The sequence below is a fragment of the Syngnathus floridae genome, chromosome 21 (genome assembly GCF_059516105.1).
Source record: "Syngnathus floridae isolate MCC-2025c chromosome 21, RoL_Sflo_1.0, whole genome shotgun sequence".
NCBI classification, from domain to species: domain Eukaryota; kingdom Metazoa; phylum Chordata; class Actinopteri; order Syngnathiformes; family Syngnathidae; genus Syngnathus; species Syngnathus floridae.
In genome coordinates, this window is record NC_142433.1 from 7,824,641 (window position 1) to 7,848,876 (window position 24,236).

General features: G+C 43.0%; 1 long non-coding RNA gene across 8 annotated transcripts; it reads left to right on the forward strand.

The window, feature by feature from the left end:
• The first annotated feature begins 1,640 nt into the window (after positions 1-1,640).
• Positions 1,641-18,362, forward strand: LOC148380431 (uncharacterized). Of its 8 annotated transcripts, none has more exons than XR_015855174.1 (7): positions 1,641-2,172; positions 2,247-2,513; positions 2,609-2,770; positions 12,212-12,338; positions 13,309-13,708; positions 14,324-14,404; positions 15,725-18,362. It is a non-coding gene; the product is annotated as an uncharacterized LOC148380431 (long non-coding RNA). The 8 variants fall into 8 exon arrangements; XR_015855173.1 differs by having other exon boundaries at positions 1,682-2,172; positions 13,309-13,422; positions 13,634-13,708; positions 14,301-18,362; XR_015855172.1 differs by having other exon boundaries at positions 1,682-2,172; positions 13,309-13,422; positions 13,634-13,708; positions 14,324-18,362.
• The last annotated feature ends 5,874 nt before the right edge of the window (positions 18,363-24,236 follow it).

Consider the following 24,236-nt stretch of genomic DNA (forward strand, 5'->3'; position numbering starts at 1 on the left):
CCAACCTGTGTAAGTCTAATTTCTGCTTCAGTGTCTTTGCATTTTCCTAAGTCTGAAGAAATCAAACGAGCACGCAGTGAGTAAATTGAATAACAGGTGATTGGCAAAGGCTTTTGCCGTGAGGCGCAGATAACGCGCTCCCTAAATTGTGGGCAAAATCCAACAGTCTCTTCAACTCACGCGATCGCTGGTGCTCAAGACGAGACAAGACGCACTGGCACAAGACAAGGGGAAGACACTGGCGAAATACACACAGAAGGGTGAGGACACAGGTGCAGACAATTAAGACCAAGGACTCAGGTGCACACAATTGGGATCAGGGAATACAAGTAGACTGACGCACAGAGGAAGGCCCCACGAACTGAAAGGAGAGGAGAGTTACCAAAATAAAACAGGAAGTGACAATACGACAAACAGGACAAGACAACAACAACCCACAAAACATGACAGCATGACAATATGCACAGTTAGTTATTTTCGTTGCATATAGTATCCCAGTTTTGTGACATTAAACCATTTGTAAATGCGTTTGTTTCTTCTGTTTTAATTCTTCTGTATTCCTATTTTTTGGCCGGTTAAGTAATTTTATAGTTGTCATCAAAATCCATAAAAACTGGCAAATGGTCACTGATGTTGCTGACTAATAACCCACTTATTGTGCTGTTTATAATGTCATTTGTGAATATATTATCAATGAGTGGCGCAGTGAGAAGTTATTCTGGTTGGTCTAGTGATTTTTGGATACAAGTTCATGCTATATATTGAGTTAATAAACTCATTTTGTGCTTGTTTGGATTGAGTAAATCAATGTTGAAGTCTCCACCGATGAAAATTGTTTTGTAACTGATTTTTGAAAACACCGCCATCCATTCTGTGAACAGTTCAATACTAGAACCTGGTATCCGATATATGCAGCTAATGATTAAATTTTTCTTTTTTTCTTTCTTTTTCAATTGTTATGCATTCCAATTTGTTGTTAACAACCATTGACATGTCCTTTACCACCCTGACGTTTAATGTCTTTTCCACATAGATCGCAACTCCTCCTCCACCTTTGTTTTGTCGATCTATGTGTATAAAGTCATATCCCTCCAGTTCAAAGTCTGCCCCTTTTACTGTGTTGATCCATGTTTCTCTTATTGCAATAATGTTGAATGGGCGAGAGAGAGAAATGATCAATGCACTAACCTTTGATGTCTATTGTATGTAAATGAGGTAGGGGTCATAAAATTTTATGGCCTTTTATGACGCCATAAATCAGCGCCATTTTGGATTGGGGGGCATGTGCGCCAGTCTGGCGGGCGCCAAGATAGCGCCAGTCGTGACGGCGCCATCTTTGGTTGTCGCCATTTTGGTTTGCTGGCGCCATTTTTGGATGGGGGCATGTATGGGCATGTATAGGGCCTATATTATTGTGAAACAGAGCAGAGAAGTGATACACCTGAGCTAGATTTGCTATCAACCAGTGCGTCTAGGGTCAAGGGGGGAGTTTTGTTGAAAAAACAGGGGTCAAGGGGGGAGTTTTGTTGAAAAAAAGGCATCTGAAGCAGATACTCAAGGGGTTGTTGTGTTTGACATACAATAGCTTGTGGGGTCTCCGAGTTGTCTGCGTGTAACTTTGTTGAAAAAGGCATCTAATTTGACATACAATAGCTTGTGGGGCGACCGCTAGTTGAGTCAGGAGAGTCAACATTATTAGCTCCGAGTTGTCTGCGTGTAACTTTGTTGAAAAAGACATCTGAAGGAGAAAGTTTAACATACAATAGTTTGAGCTGAGGTCGAGTCATTAAAACGACGTCACAAATCATTAGCGGTAGCAGAGTGTTCTCGCGGCACGTGACCCCATAGGCATGGTCTTTTCTCCGCCGAATTTGAAGTTAGTTTGGGACGGATGACCAGCGCTCATTTTGAGAAGACAAGCCAGCGCATGAGCTCTGATCAACGGAGTCGGAGTGCGTCGAAAATTGTTTCGAGATGGTTAAAGATAAGTCATGTTACTATTTTGTCGGTATAATAATAAATAATAATAATAATAATAATAATACACAGGGGTTATTTGTAAAACACGATGTAATGTTTATGTAATGTTTGTAGACATCACCGTTTTTGCTGATGTCCATGCATCTTTTGACGACGACTTTAGCGGGGTTTATCTAACACAATCAGATTATGGTGAGTCAACCATTCATCTAAGGTAGTTAATATAAATGCTATTAGTTGGTGATTTTATTTTATGTATGTAACAGATCTCGTGGCCGCGGCCACTAAGAAAAACAAACAGCCGACACAAGCTGATTTTGACACACAGACTTTTGAAGCATCGAAAACAGCAGAGCCATTCGCATCAGAGCCAGCGAGACCAACCGCATCAGAGTCACGTGCTACCATTGAAACCAATCCACTTACGCCCCACGTCGACCGACAGGAAGCATCCACGGACACAGAATTAGCGGAGGCTCTTTCTGCATACGAAGGCTTGAACCATCCTCACGAGTCGACAAACAAAGTTGGAGGTATTACTTCTATTTTTTTTCTCTTTCTATGTTATCATGCGACTTGCTATTTTTGGTATTATAACAGCTTAACTGTTTTTTATATCTACTTCCAGTTAAGCGTCGTGACACAGGACGAGGGGTTCAAAGAGGAAGTAGGAGGAGGAGGAGGAGGGGGTCATCCTTCTACAGCACGAGCCACTCAGCCAGCAGGGGGCCTAAGCCGGCACGCGAGAGTCATCACTACATGAATAGAAGACATCCTGTAAAATGCAGTGGTAATTGTATCTACAAAAGTCGGTTACAGGAATGTTTTAAGCTAATACGTATTCTGACAGATTTGGCCGAATCAAGATGGGTCTGTTTTTTTTTACTACACTGTGTTGTTTCTGTTGTGATTTTCTTAAAAAAGAAATATAATGGATCATTCAAACCTCACGTCAGCAGAGTCAGATTTCTTAACAAACATTGATGAAATAGATTTGCAAACATTTTGTGAAACAAACCAAAGAAGTGACACACCTGAGCTAGATTTGTCAAGCGTTAACAATGATTTGCTATCAAACAATGCGTCTGCGAGCCAAATAGCAGATTTGCTCAACAATGTGAACACTGCTTTGTTGGAGGGAGAAAGCCCCGTCAGTCCTGCTATTCTTACCCATTTACAAGTTGTCATAAATGAACTGAACAATCAAAGTCTGAATGAAGGTAGACAGAGTCCTACACAGATCCCGTCACAATTGCTAAACATGATAGCAGAATTAAACAACCAAGCTAATGATAGCAGCGGGCGTATCGGTCCTGATATTCCTGTTCAATTGCTAAACATAATCCAAAATCTAAACACGCAGCCTCTGGTTGACCCGTTGACCGTTAAGCCTGTTGAATCAACGCCGGTTGCTATTGATGACATTCCACCGGCATTCCAGCCTAACAACTGCTCTGTTATAATTGATTACGAAATAGATGTTATTGATGACAGCACACCAGCATTTCAACACATGCCCCACCAATCTATCAGCGGTTCTGTAATAACTGATCAGCGCGGCGGTTCTGTTGTAGTCAATAGACCGCATTTCAATAATGTCGAGGTAAGGTGACAGTTAAATATACCATCGCAAGCGAACATCAATGATTTTGCAACCTTTTACCTCCAAATTGAAGATAAAATAAATGTTTTGCAAGAGGTGGTTAGCCGAGCACAACCAGGTGATGTGATTCAAGCTGAGTTAGTGAGTGGTAATGAAAGAGCTCACATCTACCAGCAAACAAGTGACATAAACTCTATCAGAGATAGTGTATCAGACATGCTTGAGCGTTTAGCCCAATCAAATGCAGAGCTTCTGGCTGATGAGAGCTTAAAGCTTATTGTACAAATAGTCACTCCATTGCGCGGTGGAATACGTTGCAGGTTGGTGAACAGTACCAACAGAGAAATTTTGAGGTTGAAAAAAACGACACTTACACATACCTCATATTAAAGACAACAATCTATGCTTTGCTCTCTCACTAACCTATCTGCTAAATGACACACTAACAACAAAACAGGTCACAAGACAGGCACGGCTTTTACATGAGAGTGTGAGGTTGAATTGCCAAACACCTGTGAGTTTGGGGGATGTTCATAAATTTGAGAAAGTCTTCAAACGGAAAATAACTGTAATGTACCGAAAAGAGGACTGCCGCCCCATGACTTTTTTCGACACACATTATCCCAAAACAGACAATGACATTTTATTTGTCTTACACCTCGAGGGTCATTACTACGGCGTGAAAGCTATAGAGGCATTCGTTGGTCACGCGTTCTTTTGCAGACTTTGCTACAAGGGGCACGAGAATTGGCAACAGCACAAGTGTGAAGGACACTGTAGCGTTCGTCTCGATCCGTGTTGTAAACAACGGCGGATTAAACACGTTATCTGCCCCGATTGTAACAAAACTTGCCGTAATAAGGAAGGCTTTGCCAAACATAAAGAGTTTCGAGCGACGAATCGTGTGAGCAACTGTACTTCATACAAAATATGCTTGCAATGTGGTCTCCACTATTATGTGAAAGCTGATGGTACCGGTGCTAAACATCGTTGCCCTGTTAAAAAATGCACAGTGTGTGATGAGATCTTAAATCAAGATGATGCCTTGCTGAACCCCCACGTGCTACATTCAGCCCATCAAGCCTCAACCACCTTGCAAAAATGTAGTCTACTACGATTTCGAAACCTAGGTAGATACAGATGGTTTACACAAACCTTTTCTCATCTGCTGTAAATCCAATAGACTGGCGAAACAGTGGTTTGGCACAGATTGTGTTAATGAATTTCTCAGATTTTTTTCAAAACCCACGGTTTAAACAAACAACATTTGTTGCACATAATGTGAGAGGTTTTGATTCATACATCTTGATAAAGAGAATGCTTGAATTAGGTATCAAACTTGACATTCTGATGCAGGGTAGTAAAGTTCTATCATTTGTCGATTTAGACACAAAATCTCGATTCATAGACTCGCTCTCATTCCTGACGATGCCTCTAAGTGCGATGCCTAAGGCCCTGGGGTTTGAAGACAAATCAAAGGGTTACTTTCCACACAAATTCAGCTCTTTAGGGCATCTAAACTGCGTAGGTTGTCACCCTTACCCTACGTACTACGATATTGAGCAAATGTCACCCTCTCAACGAGCCAAGTTTGACGAATGGTATGCCAAAGAAGCTAGCAATGTGTTTGATTTTGCTAAACAGGCGATAGCCTACTGCGAGAATGACGTTGACCTGTTAATTCAGGGGTGTGAGAAATTCAGGAGTGAGTTTTTTGAGGCCACTGGAATAGACCCATTCAATGCTGTGACAATAGCCTCTGCGTGCATGAAAGTTTTTCACACTCATTTTCTAACCCCTCAAAGTCAAAGTCAAAAAAGTCAAAGTCAGCTTTATTGTCAATTTCTCCACATGCCAAAGACACACAAAGAAACCGAAATTTCGTTCCCCCCTATCCCACGGTGACAAGACATGGCTCACAACAGACAAACAGTAAACAAGTATAACAAAAGCGTGCTGAATAAATAATGAATAAATAACACAACAATAAATAAATAAAAACGCGTACAGCAGACATTCCCGAAAATAGCGCAACAGTGCCGCACGCTACGCAGAAGGGGGTAGCGAGTTCAGGGCCCTAACAGCCTGGAGAAAGAAGCTGTTGGCGAGTCTGGTGGTGCGGGAGCGCAGGCTCCTGTACCTCTTCCCAGAGGGCAGAAGGTCAAACAAGGAGTGAGCCGGGTGACTCACATCTCTGGCAATCGAGGTTGCCTTGCGGGCGAGATGGGAGGTGTAAATGTCCTTCAGGGAGGGAAGCGAAGCACCAATAATCTTACCAGCCGTATTCACTATGCGCTGCAGGGCCTTCAAGTTCTGTTCAGTGCAGTTACCACCCCAGACAGCGATGCAACTGGTGAGGACGCTCTCAATGGTGCCACGGTAGAATGTAGACAGGACTGCCTGAGGAGCACATGCACGCCTGAGCTTCCGCAGGAAATACAGGCGGCGCTGAGCTTTCTTTGCCAGTGACGAGGTGTTCGCGGACCAGGAGAGGTCCTCACTGATGTGCACCCCCAGGAACTTGGTGCAGCTCACCCTCTCCACCACAGCACCGTCGATGATCAGCGGCAGGTGTGTTGTGTGACCCTTCCGGAAGTCCACAATGATTTCCTTGAAATAAAAGATCGTGAGCGGCATTGGAGCCCCATTTCAACCCCTTACACTGAGTGCCAAGCAGGGAAGAAATGAGTACCATTTTTAGAGTCTCCGGTACGACCCGGCCGCTGTTCCGGGGCTTGAACCCACGACCTCCCAATCTCAGGGCGGGCACTCTCCTCTTCGGCCACTGAGCTCAAACACTGGCCATTACACGTTCAGACAACTATATGCGTCAGTACAAAGCTTTTTCGCATGACTCTATTCAGTACAAGCAATGGATCATGCATAGCCAAACTATTCACACTAGGCATGCATTGAACGGGGGCGAGGTTAAGATAGATAACTACACGGTAGACGGATATTCTGATATTGGGGGCGTAAAAATAGTGTTTGAGTATTTGGGTTGTTATCACCACGGCTCTGCAGAATACTACGACCTCTCTAAAATATGTCCGACAACAAAACGCCCTTTTCAGGAAAGGTTTGATAACACCCAAAAGAAAATTCAGGAACTACAGCTTAAACAGGATGTGCACCTTGTAATTATGTGGGAGCATGAATGGTTGCAAACGAAAAAGTTGAACATAGAGGTGAAGAAATTCCTGAAAAAAGCCAAATTTCCTACACCGCTCAAGCTGAGGCAGGCCCTTTTTGAGGGTTGAACAAACGCATTCGTTTTAAGACACACGGCAGAACCTAATGAGCGTGTGTTGTGTGTTGATGTGACGATATACCCTTTCATCAATAGTACGGGCACCTACCCCATCGGTCATCCAACGATTATCCACGCTGATTTTAAAGACCCCAGGTCGTATTTCGGTTTCATTAGCGCCACAGTCAACCCATCCCGTGGTTTGTATTTTCCTGTTTTACCCTTCAAAACAGCTAAAGGTAAACTCGTCTTCACACTGTGTCATACATGCGCTGAGTGTAACAACCAGCAGACAGCGTGTACACATAATGATGAGCAAAGATCATTAACGGATGTTTGGACAACCCCTGAATTTGCTAAGGCACTTGATCTCGGCTACACGGTTGTAGATATTACAGAAGTATGGCATTACACAAGAGCGAGCGACACAATTTTCCGTGATTACATGCGAACATTTCTAAAAGGTAAACAGGAATCTTCAGGTTATCCGGCTCACGTGGTCAACCAGGCTGATAGAGAAAGATACATAGAAGAGTACGCCATTCATCAGGGTATCCAACTAGACAAGGGGTGGGCAAACCTTTTGACTGTCTGGCCGAATTTGGTTCTAAATTTTGATCGGGGGGCCGAACCAGGAGCAGATGGATGGAGTGTTTGTGTGAAGTAATAGAAATGACATGTAAAGGTCATTGCATAAAAGGTTTGTGCTTTTAGTAGGTAGTAAAGCATAGATATTCGAAAAAAGCTTTTTGAAAACAAATGCATTTATTAACAGCATTAAAAAAATATTTCACCAAAAAACTACTATCAGTGATTCTCATTAAATACGACACTGTTATTATGAATAATAGTTTCCATCACTTCAGCGCCTGCAGGTCAAATGTATGAAATATGTTTATCTAATGAGGCGAAATCACATCAAACAGCAAACATTCTGACCAAATACATCATCTTGAAGAATCAGTGAAAGAATACTTCTAAATAAAGTAATAAAGAAATCAATAGTATTGTTGGTCTCCCTATTTTGCTAGTGCATCATGGTCTGGAGTAAAATTTGTTGTGGTAATTCTTAGGATAGAGCCAAGGTGTTGGTCCGTTAACCTAGAGCTGTGACGGGCTTTGTTGACGTTCATGTGGCTGAACGTCTGCTCACACACGTAGGTCGAGCCAAATTGTCCTCTCTTTTTTTTTAAACACTCGTCCACCTTTCTTTTCCTCGGGCCACTCATTTTAGTGGAAGGATTCCAAGGGAAGGTTTGTGGGTGGCATTAACGTAAAATTGTATCTGAAAGCTCAGAGCGCGAGTTACGAGAATGCTGACGTCACAGCCCACACTCGAAATTCGGCACCGATTGAAATAGAGCGCGGAGTGCGCCGGCTCCGTACTACTTAGTACGTACACGCACTTGTGAGTGTGCACCGAGCTTTCTGACACGTCTTACCGAGTAAATGCGCGGGCGGGCGCTTCCCCATCTATTGGGGAAACATACTAATTGCAGGGAAAATGACCCCAAAAAAAGTTCAATAATACAATTTATTAAAGTTTGGCGGGCCGGATTAAACGGCCCCGTGGGCCGGATGTGGCCCGTGGGCCGTAGTTTGCCCATGTCTCAATAGACCCTTCCAAAATTGCTGTAAACCAGGGAAAAAGACAAGTGTCTAAACTCTGTCTTAACAATCTATGGGGAAAACTTGCGCAGCGTGAGAACATAACAAAATCGGAGGAATTTTTTGAACTTCTGTTTTCAGGTCTGTACGATGTCAAATTCTTCCACTTTATCAGCGAAAAGCTTTCGATTGTACAGTATTGTTTCAACATAAACAATGAGATACCTGTCTCAAAAACATCAAACGTGGCTGCAGCGTGTTTCACAACACCCTATGCACGTCTAAAAATGTACAGCTGTTTAGAAATTTTACAGAGGCAAGTCCTTTACACCGATACAGACATCCTCGTGTACATGGTGAAACTGGGCGAAAATGTCCTCCCTCTAGGGTATTATCTGGGTGATTTGACAGATAAGCTTTCGAATGACAGCATTTTAGAATTTGTCTCAGCAGGGCAAAAACATACGCTTACAGGACGCGGGAGACAGGTCACACAGTCATGAAGGTGAAGGGAATCACGCAGACTCACGAAAGCGGTCAGAGCATCAATCTCGATAGCATGCTCAATTTGGTTCAGGGGTACATCGGAGGTTTTTCCTGGAATGTTTTGATGATGCTACACGGGAGCCGCACGGGTATTTACTGATAGAACAATATAGACTACGTACGGGTGTACTACATAACCAGTGGCCTGTAGTTTATATTCCCAAACAATAAAACGATGACGAAGCTTTTAAAAACAAATGCTCCGTGACTCAAGTCTTTGTTTACATCCAAACCGGCCAAACGTAAGCATTGACTCCTCAGAGGTCCTACTAGTTTAGTGAAAGCATTGTGTGAGATTGCTCATCTTCTTAAAGGACATGTCTCTCTAAAATCAAAACTTTACAAGAGACTTAAAAAGCAAAAGAAAAATATCCGCTTTTTGGCTGATAAGAAAAATACTTTGAAGAAGAAAAGAGCTGTGTTAGTTCAGAAAGGTGGTTTTATATTGCCGTCACTAGCCGCTTTCGCACCTGTTCTGGGGAGCGTCGTTAGTGGTTTTATGAACAAATCATAAAATGAGTTTGAAAACGGCTCAGAAAATGTACCTGGTCTCCCCTTATCAGTTCGAGAGGCTGAGCCGGCCTGCCCCGACCATTCGTGATACAGCCGAGTATTCATTGGATGAAGAGATAAAACAGGTTTTGGATAATTAAAATTTAAATCAATATGAAAAGATCAAAATTTATCAAGCCCTGATGCAACGTTACATAGGGTTGACTCCGAGCAAATATCTATTGCGATTCGCAACGAAGCCAATGAGGGGGGGTGAAAGAAACCCGACGGATGAGGTGGCAGGTGAACAGTGGGGCGATATTTTGGACGCCATTGGTCCACGTTTCCGTCGCAACGCCACCTATGTGTTGAAAAGATTATCGGCAGATGTAAGCTGGACGCCGTTAAGTGAATTCATTTTTAGAGGAAAAACTGTCAAAGGCTCCCATATGAGCGATTTGTTGAGACATCTATGCGTGAGTAGGACTAAACTAACCGGCCAACCGAATTTCTCCGCACACTAGCACAGCTCAACCTACCGGAAACAAGCATCTCCAACCCCTTGGCTCATGCAGATTTTAAATGTTTAAAATACGCTAGGGATGAAGATGAGGATGTTTCTTATGCAAAAGATGTAAGCGTGATAAATAAAAGAAAAAGAAAGAAGACATCGCCGGTAGTAAGATGGGTTAGTTATTAGACATTAGATACTCTATTGTTGTTACTGGGGAAAAAAACGCATGACTCCGTAACTCTCTTTAACAATGTTTATTGAATAAAAGAGATTTTTATAAAACATTAACACGGTTTCAGACAATGACATTTTTTAAATTTATGCAATGAACATGATGTTTGTCCGCCGCACATCCGGTCTGGCCTTCGACATTTTTTGACAAACTCGCTAACCATGGCGTCGTTATGCAGAGGATCAAGATTGTAATGAGTCATCACTTCGTGATAGGTGAGCCCCCACCCACGTTGGCTTAGATAATACACGCAATGTTGACCGCAGGTGTCTGTCAGCTCGTGTTGCAGTTGGCCGTTCTGGTATTCTACCTGATTAGAATGCTTCTTCAGAAATCAGTATTTACTTGACGGGTAATATGGACTGTCCGATGGCAGACCAAAAGGGTCAAAGAATGTGGCCGAACCGTCCGATTCTAAAGTTAAAGCGATCCAATGTTCACCCGGTAGATGCCTCGGATCGGTATTCACAATGTAATGTCTAGGGAGTGTGTCTTTGACGTCAGCTAACTCGTCCGATGCATAAACACCTCCAAACAATGCTCTTTGCATCCGAGTCGTAATCAAGTCCAATTCACGACCGTTCATAGCGTTAATAATAGTCCATCAGTACTTCCCTCTTGGCATTAATATAAGGGAATCGTAAGCCGTGTATACAATAAGAGAGGCTGTGTGCGGTAGCGGCGTACGGAAACGTAAATCTAGCCTTTAAACACCGTTATTTACGGGTGACAAAGCCCCAGAGTCATCTGCCTGACTTAAATTGAAAACAAAAAGTGAGTAGCCTTGACTAAAATCCTGTTGATCGATACAAAGAGGTAAATCTTTCATCTGTTGCTGTGTATAAATTGTGAAATTCACGTGTACATATCCCAGCTTCGAAATTGGGCTGAAAAGCTTTGGCAGGTATTTGTCGACCTTCATGGCTAAGAGCCAAGTACTCTATGTTATGATGCAAAAAATTAAACGGATTTAAATCTCTCCGCCCCATGAAGCTGTTATGATTTACCATAGCTAATACAATTTGTTTAGGGATATGTCCGAGGAAGAGGTTGTCTTGATGACAAATCCGCGAGTTTTGAGGTATGGAGAATGTCTTCATATTGATTCTGGTCAATGGATACAATGGGTTACCTTTCTGTAAAGCTGCGGCGTGGCCTATTGCTACGGCCAGTGAGACTGTTACTTTTTTCACAAACAGTGATGCTCCTCGTATCTTGAGACACGAATTGCTGTCTGGAGCGCTCATGAGACAGAAATCATCAGGAGCTCTAGTTAACTTCAGGCGCAGATCCACATTATTCAATAGATGGCGTTCAGAAAAGAAAATATCTCCAAGAAGCGGTCCCGTTAGGTGAAATTCACGTGACCCCGCAATCTGCTGCGCGTGACGAACTAAACCCTCGTTAGCTCCGCCCCCTTTGAAAGCGAAAGAGTCCATACGCCCTCTAGTGTCTTTTGCGAACATTCCTGCTGTGAATTGTGACTCCAAAGAATCGTTTGAAAAGTTTAACAATAACTCAATGATGGACCGATAGGCGTGTGTGGCGCTAGATTGTGAGATTAGCCGCCCGCCCAGCGAAACATCTAATTGACTAAAAATTGTGTTTATAGGGAAATTCACAATGCCAACTTGTTCTTGTGGCGGAATATTTGTTCCATCCCTACGCGAAGATGTAGTAAAGTGTCGGATAAATCTAAATATTTTGAGCCGTCCCCGGGTATAGAAAATTCTATTGGGCCCTGGTCCACAATTGCGGACAAAGGTAGAAATTCAACATAAGAACTATCTTCGATGGATAGTTGCGTCAGGGCGGCCGTAAAGAGGTCCAAACTTGATAACGTCGCCTCGAGGGATTTAAAATGTAGAAGGGCCATTTTTTAGGAGAAAATATCTGTCTTGCGTCTCCGCCGCCTTTTCTTGACAACTGGTCTGAGATCGGTCGAGCGCCTTTTTCTTTTAACGCTCCTTTTTCTCCGCCCACCAGGATGGAGTCCCGCACGTGACAATACCCCCAGCCCGGAACCTTGTTGAGCGGTGTCCTGTTTTCGGTGGACCTTCTCTATGATGCTCCCTGCTACATCCGTTGCTATGTTTTTAGCAACGGCTTGAAGGTGTGGCTTCGCCAAGTTAAACCCGTTTTTGAACATCGGCACCACGAAGCGGAATAGTTTTGCCAAAATAGAGCCATATTGAATGGGGCTTCCTTGGAACCCCTGAAATGAACCCCCTACTTGTGTTTCGTAATAATCGACAAAACGATACAGGTCAGGATGCGTGGTTGACGTCATCATTAGTTTTTATTATTTCGATCTAAAATGCAGAATGAGAATGACTTTCCCGTATTCAAAATCTACCGGATTGTTCAGGTCTGTTCGCAGGTACACCAAAATGGTTTCAATATGACTTCTGCACACGTCTAAATAGTAAACAGGATTAAAAGTTTTCTTTATAACGTCGCCATAATTCCCTTCAATTGGGAGAGTCCTGAGCATAGGAGCGTAGGCGTCGCCTACTGTCTGATGATGTATGACGTCAGTGTAGACGAACATGAAATATGATCCGGCTTGTCTGTCGGCCGGATGTTGTGCGTTTACGCCTTCCGGTTTGAGCGAGAGCCAATGTTCAGGGTTCATTCCAACAATGTACGCTAGAGGGCACTTGAACATAATTCTCAAACCTTCTTTGCCCGAAAACAAGAACCTCTGTTTATGTTGATCAAATTGCACATCAATACTTTTCTTACTCGCTTTAGTTAATAGTTTGAATTTCCAAAGCTAACGATTCGTTGTTGTTGTAGACACCTCCCCGAATTTTAAGCATGTGGCGTACTTCTGAATCATCTTGGAATACTGAGCAGAAAGCTTCGACTGTTTGAGATAGAAATTCCGTTTTTTCTCAGGAATGTCAGAGATTGAGTTGATGTATGAAATCTCACATAACCGACCTCCCATGAACCTTTTAAGTCGATATGTTGCGCTATTTCCACCTTAAATTCTGAAAGGCTATTTTCGCTGAAAAGGTGCATACTAGCATTTCACGCTAATTAATGTCTTGCCTTCACCCATCTTGTAATTTTCACAGAATGACCGTGTTATCGAACGTCAAATGTCTTTAACGCTCTTTGCGGGTACCCAACTGTCGAATTTGGCCGGCCACCCGACCCAATGGACAAGGAACTTGCGTCTGCCTGACACGGTGCGTGATTTAAGAATTTTCTGTATGCGGAAAATTTTATTTTTTTTATTTTTACTTTTTGTAATTCCGTTTTGTAAAAGCTGCCTTCTATAGGCATACCGTCCAAGTCCGATATTTTATAGACGGGAGGAACACGATGGAGACGTTGTGTTATTCTGAAAATTTCATCCGTGTAACTTTGTAAATAACCCTTCTCAAAAACCCCTCTTAGTTTGGAAAGCCGCACAGTTTCACCTGGTTCAAAACGGAACTTGTCCCCACGGTGGAAAGGATTGTTTGTATACAGGTTGGTGAAAACAATATCTTTATTATCCTCGTTTACGGCATTTGGTGTCATTTTTATACTACTATGAAAACTGTCATTATAGCTGACAATAAAATCCTGAATTACATCGACGTAATGTTGTGTGTTAGCTGTGAAAAACCTCCACATGCGTTTCTTTAACGTTTTGTTGAATCGTTCAACGGTTTGCGCTTTTGTATCGGAAGACGTTGCAAAATATTGTGCTGTCTCATTAATTTCTGGAAATGTTTGTTAAAAAATGATTTCCCCTTATCTGTTTGGAGTTGTAATGGGGAGCCACTAGCTATTAAGACGTCTGCAAATGCTTTGGTGACCTGCGTACCTGTTTTAGCTTTCAAAACTCGTACATATGCACGTTTCAAGAAAATATCGATCACGGTTAGTAAATATTTATATCCATCATTGTAGCATGCTAAGGATTGCATATCGCATAAATCTGCTTGAAATTGTCTCATAGGACCTCGAACAAAAACTTTATTTCTAGGAAACGTTATTCTGGCTGGTTTGTGTAAAGTGTAAGAATCTTGATCGGATAAAAAAAGCTTTCACTTTTTTAATGTTAGTGTTTTTACAGCTAACAGCCGCTGTTCTGTGTAGGCCTGCCTCTCCCCTGAAACTAGCTGGATTTTTAGCATTATAACAGAGCTTTTCAAGACATCCCTCCCCACCCATTGTCAGGTACGTTCTGCTGGATATCAGAGTGTGACGCTGTTAATAAAACAAACAGGTATGACATCTTGTGATTTTTAATTGAATAAACACAGAGAAACAATCACTTTATAATAGTTTATTACAGAAAAAAAGAAAAATCAACTAGTTCTTAAAAACATTACTAATAAGTAGAAACAGGTATAAACCACACAGCAGTAAAAATAAAAACATGGTAAAAAAAGAAATTCAACATGTTAAAAAATTCATCCATCCATCCATCCATCCATCCATTTTCTGAACCGCTTAGTCCCCATGGGGGTCGCGGGCGTGCCGGAGCCTATCCCAGCCATCATCGGGCAGTAGGCGGGGGACACCCTGAACTGGTTGCCAGCCAATCGCAGGGCACACAGAGACAGCCAACCAATCGCACTCACACTCACACCTAGGGACAATTTGGAGTCTTCAATCGGCCTACCAAGCATGTTTTTGGAATGTGGGAGGAAACCGGAGTGCCCGGAGAAAACCCACGCGGGCCCGGGGAGAACATGCAAACTCCACACAGGGAGGGCCGGAGGTGGAATCGAACCCGCACCCTCCTAACTGTGAGGCGGACATGCTACCCAGTGCGCCACCGAGCCGCCCTAAAAGAATTCAACATGGTATAAAAAAAAAAAAAAAAAGAGTTCTACAACTCCTAAGGTTTAACACATGAATGAAGATAACACAGATGGTGTTATTTTGGACCCGATTAGGGTTTTAAATTTCTTTAGCTCTCCGGTTATATCATTCGGCAGCTGGTGTTTGATACAATCTAGAAACACTGTTAGAATAGTCACCAATTGGGCCCACATTTTTTTCACAATATTTCCCATTGTGTCTTCCCAAAGGTTCTAAATAATAGCTCGACTTCGCTATTACTCAACACAATGTCACTAGCTTCTTGTTTTATCATACGGACCCGCGCAAAGATCTTGCACTCATGAGCGAGGTCGTGCAAAATGGCAGCAACCGTGTTGCGGATGTTTATATGAGATGCCGAGGTTTTAAAATAGAAAAGCATTGTCGATAAAGTGTGGAGGAAGTCAGCATTGCACAACTCAGCCATCACTGTTTCATAATTTGCATAGAAATAAAAACGGCGGTCCTCAATAAATAGGCACGTGTGATGCAGCTGGCTAAGGTCCTCAAGGCTACACCCGTCACATGTCATTTTTGCATGTTTAATTAAGGCATCATACAAAAGATGAGTGGCCATTAGTTTCACCCGTACATAGTCTTCAATCACCAACCATTTAAGAGGTTCTATCGTCATAATGTATTCATCCTGCTGTGTTTTGACTCTCATAGGCTTTGATGTCAGTGGTGGTACCATGCCAAACTCAAGGTCCATCAGTGGGATGTTTCCAGCTGTGGGCGAGGGGTAATTGGTAACGATTGTGTCGTCCGCCCCCGCAGCCAGCTCCATGTACCCCTCAAAATCACCGGGCACCTCTGTCTCTGTATTGAGCATGAGTGCGATGTCATCGGCAGATAAGCAGGGCAAATCCATGCCACTTTCAGGATAGCGTGCGCATGCGTCGTCAAACAGCTTGATGGCTCGCGACGAGGACCACGGTTCACGTTGCTGCTGCTGCTGCTCCATCGTGCTTGCTAGGCCGCTTTGGCCGCTGTATCCCGGGGTGACCTGTAGGGTCTCAGGGCTCTCAAACCCATCAAAGGTTGATGACAAAGCTCCATAGAGACGATCGGGCTGCAGATTGTCGAGGCAGATCGGTGACATGCGATCGCTCGGTCCGGGGGTAGGCACCGGAAGAATCTCAAACCTTTCCAGCCCTGTCGCTGTCGCTGGTCCCGGTCGCTCAGCCGGCGTGCTTGGCCGTGGTGCCGCGATGAAGGCCGTGTCAGCATCGCGTGTCTCTGCACCATAGTTGTCAGGGCTGGAGCAGAGTGTGATCCCAGGCCCATGTTCCATAGGTACAAAACTTGGTAAAAGTTGTCTGGTGAGGATTTTTTGAGCCATCTTCTTTCTCTGATGTGTTGACCAAACTCTTGTATGTGAAAGAGGAGTCTGCAAGCCCGCTCTTATACATTTTAGATAGTTATGCTAATGACTACAACCCCACCTTTCTGTGACTGTAGGTGAAAAAGAGGGGGGTTAGGGGGGCAAGGATAGCCTGTGCTGAGGAAGTGTGAGGGGCCAAGGGTGGGGAGTTTAAAGTTAATTTTTTTTAGTAAGGGTTAATCTAAAGTCAGTTTACGTTGCACTCCGACAACGTTTGTCCAGACACGGCTCGATAGGAAGAGTCCCGTAATACTCTCACCAAATGCTTGCGTTCGTTCATACCACTCTGCCAGTGGTAAATTCAATAGTGTTTGGAAAACTCCACATTCACTATTAAACACTTCTAGCGTTAGATACATTACGTCGATTACCTCTCCATCTTCTGTCCCATCCACAATTTGAGGAGAAACTTTAAGCCGGAAAAAACATCTTCCGCTGGCTGTAATTCTGGAAATCCAAGTTACATTCATCTCCCCCTCTAATCCGTATTGTCATGTAACATGGGGAGAAGAGATAGTGCAAATGGTGAATATGGATTGTTCACAGGAATAAATTGGCAGAGCTGAAATTCTAAATTTGTCCAAAAGATGGCGCCAGACCGAAACATGAGACCAAAAAGGGGCCAAAATAAGCTAAGCTAGTTAAAATAGAAATAAAACACAAATGTGATTTTTACTTTTTGATTTCTTTGCTTGGCTAAAATGTATTCTGTAAAAGCTTAAAGCAATATTGTTAGTCAATTCGATCAAGGGGCCCGCCACTGTGAGAATAGTGGCGTGACATAAATTGTTTGGAGAAGCACAAATGTGATTTTTACTTTTTGATTTCTTTGCTTGACTAAAAATGTATTCTGTAACACCTTAAAGCAATATTGTTAGTCAATTCGATCAAGGGGCCCGCCACTGTGAGAATAGTGGCGTGACACAAATTGTTTGGAGAAGCACAAATGTGATTTTTACTTTTTGATTTCTTTGCTTAGCTAAAAATGTATTCTGTAACAGCTTAAAGCAATATTGTTAGTCAATTCGATCAAGGGGCCTGCCACTGTGAGACTAGTGGCGTGACATAAATTGTTTAAAGAAATAGATCAAAGGTTTGGATTTTTATTTCAGAGTTAATTGAAGCGTAACTTTAAAGAGTTATCCTCATGAAACAGGAAGTGAAGAAAAGAGGAAGTGAAAGGTTTTACCAGGGGCTAGCTGTACATTGGTGGAAAGTAGTGCGTGGTCAGGGCGGAAACAGCTGCTGAAAGGCAGCAGGTGTACGAGCGTGGGAAAACTGCCCAAATCTTACCCTATAGGAGCGTGGGAAAACTGACCAAATCATATCCTATAGGGGCGTGGGAAACTGGGCAATTTTACCCTATAGGGAGGATATACGTACCAGAAGAAAAAAAAAAAGGGGGGGGGGGGACAGAGACGTCTATAAAAAGTCCTGCAGGGGCAGCTACGGGGCTTTTCCCCCAAAGAGCGCTCATACGTGAAGAAGCCCGAGGGAGTTTCAAGATTTTTTCCAAAGTCCCGGGATCTTTGTGTGAGACGTAGGATCGCTGGCTTGGATTAACTTGGATTTACTCAAAAGAATTGGACTGGACAACTTTGCATGAGGAACTAGGTGAAGGGAACGACTTTTCTGTATTTAACCGAGGGGGGGTAATAGCCATCGGGTCGCCGGTCCCCTCGAGGCCAACCTGTTTCTCTAATTTGGATTTTAGAAGTAAGATCAAACTGATCACTCGACTTTGCTTCCACCAAAATTAGCACCCAACTGGTATCTACCTTTCCCTCTTTCATGAACTGTGTTTTGCAATCGAATTGTTCTGGGATTAAATGATTTTATTATCAGTGAGTGAAATTGTTCGGTTTCTGGACTAATTGAGATTTGTAATTCTATTTCATGTTTCTTCAATAAATGTGTTTTCTATATTCATCTACTTCGTTGTGCACTAATCTGTACGGAATGTGCAATCGATTGTTTGGGGTTGATTTGACAATTTGATTAATGTGCGGGTGGTTATTATGGTATAACATAGGACCATAATAAATAAAAGCAACATCAGACAATTTTAGAGAATTAAATAACCTTCGTAGTTATTTGAGACACGAGTGAATTTTAATCCGTTTGAAAGTTTGCTTCGTCTGAATAAATTAACGGAAGTGTTTAAATCAGAATATTGGTTTGGTGTAGAACTTAAAGTAATTTAATTCTTTGAAGGGCGCAGGCCCGTTTCCCTTTTTGACGGGCCGCGTAAAAAGTAACTCCGAACATGTTAGAGAATTAAATAGCCTTTGTAATTATTTAAGGGAAGAGTGAATTTCGTTAAATGTTAATTCGTTTGAAAATTTACTTCCTCTAAATAAAATAACGACGGTGGTTAAATCCGATTATTTGAGTTGGTGAAGGATAAAAGTACTTCGATTGTCCGTCGGGCCGCGTCAAAAGTTAAACAGGACACGATCGAAAAATAGACTTGCCTTCCAAATTAATTACTGGGCAAATCTAATTAGAGTAGGACATTTTGATTCATTTTAAGAAAGTTATTATTCTTTTTAAAGCAATCGAGTGGGGTGAAGTACTCCGACAGTTACCGTATTTGCCGGTGTATAGGTCGACTCGGTGTATAAGTCGACCCCCTAAAATTCGACGGAAATTTACGATTTTATGATATATTCTTTGTATAAGTCGAGCTCAATTGTTGCATTATATTAAACTTCAAAATTCAATCAGAAATATGCGAAATTTATTGACGAAATGTGTTCAAATTCCGGGAGGCCGTGCGCATGCGCAGTGGCCGGAAATAACTCCAGCCGAGCGGATCGGCTGTTTATAAGCACCGCGGAGGAGATCGCGGAGCCTCATTCGACTTCCAGCGGCCGGCGAGCTCGCGCTCACCGCCCGGCACCAACGGGAGGCCGGAAATAGCTCCAAGCCGAGCGGATCGGCACTTTATAAGCACCGCGGAGGAGATCGCGGAGCCTCATTCGACTTCCAGCGGCCAGCGCACTCGCGCACGCCGCCCGGCACATCCGGGAGGCCGTGCGCACGCGCAAAGTGGCCGAAAATAGCCCCCGCCGAGCGGATCGGCTGTTTATAAGCACCGCGGAGGAGATCGCGGAGCCTCATTCGACTTCCAGCGGCCGGCGAGCTCGCGCACCCGCCCGGCACATCCGGGAGGCCGTGCGCACGCGCCAAGTGGCCGAAAATAGCCCCCGCCGAGCGGATCGGCTGTTTATAAGCACCGCGGAGGAGATCGCGGAGCCTCATTCGACTTCCCGGTTCAAATTTTCTAAGTGCAACGCACAATGAGATGCATGAGAAACGGCCTTGGTTACCATCACATTTGAAGCGATGAATACGAAGTTAAATTTTATGACTCGGTGTATAAGTCGAGGTCGATTTTTTTCGGTCGATTTTGGATCGAAAAAGGTCGACCAATACACCGGCAAATACGGTAAGTGCTAGATCTACATATAAGAAGTTAGAATTAATAATGTAAAGTGCATTAATTTTCTTCTTAAATGCTATTATTGTCACACTTTTATTAATTTGATTCTCTTTCGAATAAACAAGTTGGTCGGCTCGCTGCTTGAGCGACCAAGTAGAACGGACCCATATCAACATTTACTTCGGCAGAACTAGTGCTAGGGTGCGCTATACAAACGAATCCCTGAGGTCTTAACAAAGACATCTAAAAATATCCGTAACATAATAAGAACTTCAAACAGTAGCGGGGAGCCATCAATACGATGCGGTCACTTCGAAGTCTTGCCTCGAATTGAGTTACTCGGCTCGAGCTTCGGGTGACTTGAGAGGGATTGGCGTCGTACAGAAATTAGATTGATTCCGGTGGAGTTAATTCAACTCGGGTGGTTAGATTACGGACGAATCTCCGAACCCGGCTAAGACAAACCCGTTACCGGGGAGCCGGGGGCACCTTATTGAAAGAGGGGCGTTTGACGATATCCGATGACAAACTCAGTAAAAACCTCAGGTAGGAGTTGATTTAAAACACCCCAGTCATTTGAGTTCAACGTACCATACGCGCCGGTCTGCTCACAGTTGTTGTTTGATCCAGAGCCCTCTTGATTTCTCATAAAGAAAGACAACTCACCAATCTCATAAAAAAAATTAAATCCCCACCGAGTCTCCGGTGTTAGATACCAACTCCGCTCAAGTTTTTCTGTAGGAGCCTGCTGCATACGTTTTAGATACATTTGTTTCTTCCTAGGAGCGTCTAACAAGCCATCAGGGCCTTTACGGCAAAGATGGATACTGACCGGCATTTCTGCTATCATGATTTGAGCTTCAGGTTTGCAATTTAACACCACAGCTTTAGCTTAGCTCTTTTCTGTGAACTAGCCTCTTGATACTCTGGCGTAATATACCAACCACAGGTCCAGCCCCTCTCGCAAACCACGCCTATGGGATCACGTGTCGCGAGAAATCAGATAACTTTGGCCGCATACTGATGACGCATCAAAGGCTCTACCTCCTTTGACTATCTTCTTCAAATGTCTTTTTCTCAACAAAACTCACCCCTTGACCCCCTCTTTTTCAACAAAGCTCCCTCCACTTCTCTGGTTTGATTCATAAAAATATATGCCCATGCATGTCCACATTCAAAAATGGCGACAGCCAAAGATGACGCCGTCACGACTGGCGTTATCTTAGCACCCGTTAATGATTTTTGACGTTGTTTTAATGGGCCCAGCTCAGCTAAGTTTAAAACATATCATGATTAAAAACTAAACACGTTTTAATGACCCTTGCTCAGCTGAGTTTAAAACATATCCTGATTAAAAACTAAGCACATTGTAACATACGCCACATGCTTTTAGACATATAAAATAAAAGCCCTTCAGAGGCCTTCATCTGTCTCCCTCCAAAATTAAACGACCCCTAACTTTGCCCGCATACCGATTCAGATAACTTTGGCACCATGCTGACCTCCAGTCTCTTTCAGATGATTTCTTCTCCTTTAGATGTCTTTTTCTCAACAAAACTCCCCCTTGATCCCCTAAACTATTGTACGCCTGTATGTCAAACTAGATGCGACAACACCCTGACTATCTCCTCCAGTCTCTGTCTTTCTTTCTTTCTTTCTTTCTTTCTTTCTTTCTTTCTTTCTTTCTTTCTTTCTTTCTTTCTTTCTTTCAGATATCTTTGGCACCAATAATGCCGACTCTCATGACCCCCCATACTGACACAAACACCCCTCCCCATCTTTTTCTCAACGAAACTCCCCCCTTCACCCCACACGTACTGGCTGATTGCAAAGCTAGCTCAGATGCTGCACCTGTTTTGATTCACAAAAATACATGCCTATACATGTCCACATCTAAAAATGGCGCCAGCAAACCAAAATGGCGACAGCCAAAGATGGCGCCGTCACAACTGGCGCCCCCAACCCCTCCCCAATCGAAAAGGGGGTGATTTATGATACCATAACAAATCATAAAAAGGTCATAACATTTTATGACCCCTATCTCATTTGCATATGAATAGACATCAAGGCTAGGTGCATTCTATTATTGTGTGTCTTAGCATTTAACTTACTCGAAATCACTCTTTCTTCAAAGTCGCTCTACTAATTTTCCATAGTAGTCTCCAACAACTTCAACCATTCAACCTGTATTTTCCTTTCATTCAGGCAATCATTCATCAATGCTCATTTGCATCTCACACACAATCTCCAAAAAGGAGTCTTTCTATCACATTGGTCCCAATTTATCCAAGCTCTCCACACAACATTCATAACTCAACCTCTCGGATTTAACTCACGTACAGAAGTTTGTATAATCTTATAACTTAACCAATCAATTATTCCTATTAAATGTAGCATTGCAATGTCTTAAATTCACAATTTTGCTTCTTCCAATTCTTGAAAGCATGTTCTGTCGTTTTTTTTTCAAATTTCTCATGAGGGCTCAACACTAAAATGCACTTGTGTGGATCAGTTTCTGCCCGCAAACAGATTTCTCTCTTTTCCTCTCATTTTTATTTTTCAAAATTGTTTTTGTTTTGCGGTGCAAATTGGATAGACCAAAGTCTAGCAAATTTCTTTGCCCTAAAAGTTTAGCCAATTTCATCATTTTAACACATGCACAGCTCTCGCGCATGAGGGGTGGAGCCCGGCATCAATGACATGTTGTTGTAACACAAGCAGTGTCCGCTTCCACCAAGTGTTTCCTCACCCAGTTGCTTAATTCAGGGGGGAAACCAGTGAGGAGCGCATTTTTAAGATGTTGCTGGTAAGCACTCTCAGCTGCATCATTGAATGGGATGTCACTGTGCAACCTGAATTCTTTTTCAAATCTCGGAATGTCGGCCTCATCACTTTTTATCTTTCTATTTTTTGTCTTTTGTATTTGTTCTCTTCTCTTGTGAAGCTTTCAACCACATTCTAGCACATTGCACTTCTCCCTCTTTCCTTTCCTTTCTCAATCCCTTTGGCTTTCTAGCCACACTCTCCTCCAAAATGTCTACAACTACGTTCCACATTTCAACTTTCCTTGTACTCCATACTTTTTCTTCCACTTTGGCATGTATTGCATTCAATTAGAAAATCTACTCGCCATGTACTTCTCATCTCCTTCATGTCACGGAACGGATGGAGCAGGGCGACCAAGTGCAGCTTGGACCAGGGTTTATTGACGAAAACAAACTAACAGACTCGTTAAACTGACATAACTTACTAACAAAAACTAACAACAGGACTGACCGACAAAGACGTGAAACAAAAAGAGAAGAAGACATTAACAATGATCCGACGGGGAGTGAGGGGTAGACAGGACTTAAATACACGACAGGTAACAAGAGGCAGGTGACTGTGATTAGCACATTAATTGTGAGTTGACACAGGAAGGGAAGAGCGAGTACACAGACGCGGACAGAAACCATGACAACCTACATATAAAATAACCAGGGACGAGTCGTGACACTTCAAGAGCTAGAGATTTACCGTTTTTATTTCTCATCTTAATTTGGTGTTTTAGTTTTCACAATTTTTTTTTCAAATTGTTTTCTTTGAGGATCCGCAATGCAGGTTTAATTTGACCTTTCAACAAATTTCCAACCTATGTTATTACTGTGGATTAATGCCAGAACTATTTTTAGTCAATTTATCCTACCAGTCACACTCTCAACCACACAAGTTTTTTATCCCTGCCTCCGCGACGTCCTCTTGAAAAAAAAAAGAGCTGCTTCATCCGGAGCGGGGACTCTACAACACCCCCTCGTCCCCTGGGAACTAAAGACAACAGTCCTGTTACCCAGCCCTGCCAACGCGAAGTAGTAGTTTTTAGAACAGTGGTTGTCAAATGGGGGTACATGGAGGTACTCTAGGGGGTACATGAGATTTTACAAAAATATATAAAAGAGTTTGAGAACCACTGCTCCAGAAGAGACACTTCATCCAGAGAGGGACTCTACAACACTCCTTAAGATCTTCTGTCCTGCCTATTTACTTGTATATTATCCCTGTGCACTTTTACTTTTACTTGTACGCGTTTCACAACCGCACAATCACACAACTTTAGGGCTTTAACTTACTTGTCCCCTGGTTCGTTGCACTGCTGGATCCTGTCAATCCACTGTTGTCAGACGAAGGCAGACCTAAGATGCTGGCCCAGCGAAGAATTTTCTTCCCAGGTCTTTCTTTTCCAGGTCCTCCCAATGGACACTGGCTTGTCGACAATGCAGCACGACGTCCTCCGTCCACCAGTAGCGGGTAGGGCGGATCCGGGTCACGGCACCAAAATGTTAGAGTGGTTCTTACTCTAACTTATTTTGCAAGAA